The sequence below is a fragment of the Triticum dicoccoides genome, chromosome 2A, assembly GCF_002162155.2.
Source record: "Triticum dicoccoides isolate Atlit2015 ecotype Zavitan chromosome 2A, WEW_v2.0, whole genome shotgun sequence".
In the NCBI taxonomy this organism is placed as follows: domain Eukaryota; kingdom Viridiplantae; phylum Streptophyta; class Magnoliopsida; order Poales; family Poaceae; genus Triticum; species Triticum dicoccoides.
Genome location: NC_041382.1, coordinates 627,123,994 through 627,129,526, shown reverse-complemented (window position 1 = coordinate 627,129,526; position 5,533 = coordinate 627,123,994). Strand labels below are relative to the sequence as shown.

Genomic DNA, 5,533 nt, shown 5'->3' with positions numbered 1-5,533 from the left:
AGTTCATCTTATGAACTCCCACTCAGATAGACATCCCTCTAGTCATCTAAGTGATTACATGATCCGAGTCAACTAGGCCGTGTCCGATCATCACGTGAGACGAACTAGTCATCATCGGTGAACATCTTCATGTTGATCGTATCTACCATACGACTCATGCTCGACCTTTCCGTCTCTTGTGTTCCGAGGCCATGTCTGTACATGCTAGGCTCGTCAAGTCAACCTAAGTGTTTCGCGTGTGTAAATCTGTCTTACACCCGTTGTATGTGAACGTAAGAATCTATCACACCCGATCATCACGTGGTGCTTTGAAACAAAGAACTTTCGCAACGGTGCACAGTTAGGGGGAACACTTTCTTGAAATTTTAATGAGGGATCATCTTATTTACTACCATTGTTCTAAGCAAATAAGATGTATAAACATGATAAACATCACATGCAATCAAATAGTGACATGATATGGCCAATATCATATTGCTCCTTTTGATCTCCATCTTCGGGGCTCCTTGATCATCATCGTCACCGGCATGACACCATGATCTCCATCATCATGATCTACATCATCGTGTCTTCATGAAGCTGTCTCGCCAACTATTACTTCTACTACTATAGCTAACGGTTAGCAATAAAGTAAAGTAATTACATGACGTTTATGTTGACACGCAGGTCATAAATAAATTAAGACAACTCCTATGGCTCCTGCCGATTGTCATACTCATCGACATGCAAGTCGTGATTCCTATTACAAGAACATGATCAATCTCATACATCACATATCATTCATCACATTATTTGGCCATATCACATCACATAGCATACCCTGCAAAAACAAGTTAGACATCCTCTAATTGTTGTTTGCAAGTTTTACGTGGCTGCTATGGGTTTCTAGCAAGAACGTTTCTTACCTACGCAAAAACCACAACGTGATATGCCAATTGCTATTTACCCTTCATAAGGACCCTTTTCATCGAATTCGTTCCGACTAAAGTGGGAGAGACAGACACCCGCCAGCCACCTTATGCAACTAGTGCATGTCAGTCGGTGGAACCAGTCTCACGTAAGAGTACGTGTAAGGTCGGTCCGGGCCGCTTCATCCCACGATGCCGTCGAAACAAGATTGGACTAGTAACGGTAAGCATATTGAACAAAATCAATGCCCACAACTACTTTGTGTTCTACTCGTGCATAGAATCTACGCAATAGACCTAGCTCTGATACCACTGTTGGGGAACGTAGCAGAAATTCAAAAAATTTCCTACGTGTCACCAAGATCAGTCTATGGAGAAACCAGCAACGAGGGGAAGGAGAGTGCATCTACATACCCTTGTAGATCGCTATGCGGAAGTGTTCAAGAGAACGGGGTTGAAGGAGTCGTACTCGTCGTGATCCAAATCACCGGAGATCCTAGTGCCGAACGGACGGCACCTCCGCGTTCAACACACGTACAGCCCGGTGACGTCTCCCATGCCTTGATCCAGCAAGGAGAGAGGGAGAGGTTGAGTAAGACTCCATCCAGCAGCAGAACAACGGTGTGGTGGTGGTGGAGGAGTGTGGTACTCCAGCAGGGCTTCGCCAAGCACCGTAAGAGACGAGGAGGAGAGAGGTAGGGCTGCGCCAGGAAGAGATCAAATCGTGTGTCTTGCAGCGCCCAATACCTCAAGTATATATAGGGGAAGGGGAGGGGCTGTGCCCCCATCTAGGGTTTCCTCCCTAGGGGTGGCGGCTGCCCCCAAACCCATCTAGGGTTGCGGCCAAGGGGGAGAGAGGGGGGGCGCACCTAGGGTGGGCCTTAAGGCCCATCTGCCCTAGGGTTTGCCCCCCTCCCCTCTAGGAGGCGCCTTGGGCCTTGGTGGGAGGCACCCCAGCCCACCTAGGGGCTGGTCCCTTCCTACTATTGGCCCATGTATGCCTCCGGGGCCCGTGGCCCCTCCCGATGGACCGCCGGACCCCTCCGGTGGTCCCGGTACACTACCGGTGATGCCTGGAACACTTCCGGTGGCCAAAACCATACTTCCTATATATCAATCTTTACCTCCGGACCATTCCGGAACTCCTCGTGACGTCCGGGATCTCATCCGGGACTCCGAACAACATTCGGTAACCACATACAAACTTCCTTTATAACCCTAGCGTCATCGAACCTTAAGTGTGTAGACCCTACGGGTTCGGGAACCATGCAGACATGACCGAGACGTTCTTCGGTCAATAACCAACAGCGGGATCTGGATACCCATGTTGGTTCCCACATGTTCCATGATGATCTCATCAGATGAACCACGATGTCGAGGATTCGATCAATCCCGTATACAATTCCCTTTGTCTAGCGGTATTGTACTTGCCCGAGATTCGATCGTCGGTATCCCGATACCTTGTTCAATCTCATTACCGGCAAGTCTCTTTACTCGTTCCGTAACACATCATCCTGTGATCAACTCCTTGATCACATTGTGCACATTATGATGATGTCCTACCGAGTGGGCCCAGAGATACCTCTCCGTTTACACGGAGTGACAAATCCCAGTCTCGATTCGTGCCAACCCAACAGACACTTTCGGAGATACCTGTAGTGTGCCTTTATAGCCAGCCAGTTATGTTGTGACGTTTGGCACACCCAAAGTATTCCTACGGTATCCGGGAGTTGCACAATCTCATGGTCTAAGGAAATGATACTTGACATTAGAAAAAGCTTTAGCATACGAACTACACGATCTTTGTGCTAGGCTTAGGATTGGGTCTTGTCCATCACATCATTCTCCCAATGATGTGATCCCGTTATCAACGACATCCAATGTCCATGGTCAGGAAACCGTAACCATCTATTGATCAACGAGCTAGTCAACTAGAGGCTTACTAGGGACATGGTGTTGTCTATGTATCCACACATGTATCTGAGTTTCCTATCAATACAATTCTAGCATGGATAATAAACGGTTATCATGAACAAGGAAATATAATAATAACTAATTTATTATTGCCTCTAGGGCATATTTCCAACATTAACGTGTACAATAGGTTGTTATCTCCTAGTCTTATATCTCCTGTACCCGTATCTCTCCTGTACTCTTTCTTTCCTTCTTGGCTTCCAAGTTGTATCAGACTTTGTATACAATATGTGGGGTTTAGTCCCAATATATATAACATGGAACCGTCGACCCAAACAGGTCAAGACGTTACAGCAATCTTTACATGGTAATCAGAGCGGGTCTCTTCCGACACATCTAGCTATCGATCGAAATAACCTTCCGCCAAGCACACCCGATCGAAACAACCTTCCGCCAAGCCCACCCGAGCAACCCTGCATCCATGGCGTCGTCTTCTTCATCCACAGCATCGCTGTTCACCCAGGTTACAGAGAAACTCACCCGCCAAAACTTCATCTTGTGGCGTGCGTAGATTCTTTCACAGGTGCGTAGTGCGGGCCTCTATGGCCTCCTTGATGGATCGGATGCGGAGCCGGCCAAGACTGTCATCGTCAAGGACAAGGACGGCAAGGACAGCAGCATCACCAACCCTGAGCACGCGATCTGGGTCAGGCAAGACCAGCTCGTGCTTGGCTACCTTCTGAACAACCTGACGAAGGAGGTACTCGTCCAGGTGGTGTCAATCCCCACGGTGCACGCCCTCTGGACCTACCTCACCAATATGTTCTCCTCCACGTCGCGCTCTCGCATCAACAATCTTCGTGTCGCCCTCACCAATGCACAGAAGGGTACACAGAACGTGGCCACCTATTTTGCCCACATGAGATCGCTGGCTGATGAGCTAGTGGCCGCCGGCAGTCCCCTCGATGATGAAGATCTGATCTCACATATCCTCTCCGGGCTATATATGGACTACCAGCCACTGATTTCTGCCCTTGACATCCGCACCGAGCCGCTGTCACTAGATCACCTCTTTGCCCTCATGTCTAACTTCGATCTGCGAGTCGAATTGTTCCAGGGTGCTGCTGGCAACTTCAAATCCTCAGCTAACGCTGCCCAGCGTGGCCATGGCTCATCCAAAGGCTACCGTAGTTCACAGCGGGGCAACTCTGGTGGCCCACGTGGTGGTGGTGGCGGTGGCAATTACCAGCAAGGCGGAGGTGGCCATTACCAGCAAGGTGGTGGTGGTTATAACCAGCAAGGTGGCGGCGGCGGCGGCCATTATCAGCAAGGTGGCGGCGGTGGATATTCTGGTGGTGGCAACAACCGCTCCGGCAATGGCCGTCCCTTCTACTCCAACAACAGGGGCCGCCAAGGAGGAGGACAACAAAACAACACTCGTGGGTATGATTTTGATGAGTTCGGTCCATGCCAAATATGCAAGAAAACAAATCATATCACCAAAGATTGCAATTGGTGCTATGCTGAGGACAACAACTACCAAAAGAAAAGAGTTGTTGCTGCTGTGGAGCACTCATATGGAGTTGACACCAATTGGTATGTCGACAGTGGTGCTACAGATCACATTACCAGCGAGCTACCAGCGAGCTAGAAAAAGTAACTATGCATGAGAAATACCATGGCCATGATCAAGTTCACACCGCCAATGGAGCAGGTATGCAGATTAGTCATATTGGTCATTCTGTTATTAAAACCCCACACAAAGACTTACACCTCAAAAAATTCTGCATATCCCTAGTACTTCACAAAATTTGCTCTCCGTTCATCGCATTGCCATTGACAATAAAGTTTTTCTAGAGTTTCATCCCCTTTTCTTTTTGATCAAGGACCAGGTCACGAGGAGAATTCTCTATCGAGGTAGATGCGTGGGAGGGCTTTATCCATTGATTCCTCACTTTAGAAGCTCCAATAAACAAGCATATGGTGTCTTTAAAGTTTCATCGGAGAGATGGCATGCACGCTTAGGACATCCTTCTTTTGTTATAGTTCAACAAGTGCTTAGAAATAATCAGCTCCCGTTTGTTGGCGAGCGTAGTAGTGAAACAATTTGTGATTCTTGTCAGAGAGCTAAATCTCATCAGTTGCCATACTCTATTCCGACTAGTATTTCTATTCAACCATTGCAACTTATCTTTTCTGATGTGTGGGGTCCGGCTCCTACTTCTGTTGGTCGTCATACTTATTATGTTAGTTTTATTGATGACTATAGCAAATACACATGGATCTATCTTCTTAAGAAACGAGCTGATGTGTTCCAAGTTTTTCAAAATTTTCAAGCACTTGTTGAACGTAAGTTTGATCGCAAAATCATTGCCTTCCAATCTGATTGGGGAGGTGAATATGAAAAACTCAACAATTCTTGCTTTCAGCAATTAGGCATATCCCATCATGTCTCTTGTCCTCATGCTCATCAACAGAATGGTTCTGCTGAACGTAAACATCGACACATTGTTGAAGTAGGATTAGCTCTCCTAGCTAGCGCCTCTATGCCTCTTAAGTTTTGGGACGAAGCTTTTCTCGCCGCAGTCTATCTCATTAACATGCTTCCTAGTCGTGTTATCAACAATGAAACTCCAGTTGAACGCTTACTTCACATCAAACCAGATTATAAATCTCTTCGAGTTTTTGGCTGTGCATGTTGGCCCAATCTT

At 47.4% G+C, this 5,533-nt stretch overlaps 1 pseudogene; it reads left to right on the top strand.

The window, feature by feature from the left end:
• The first annotated feature begins 3,780 nt into the window (after positions 1-3,780).
• On the top strand, positions 3,781-3,919 carry LOC119359928 (annotated as a pseudogene).
• Positions 3,920-5,533: the final 1,614 nt, after the last annotated feature.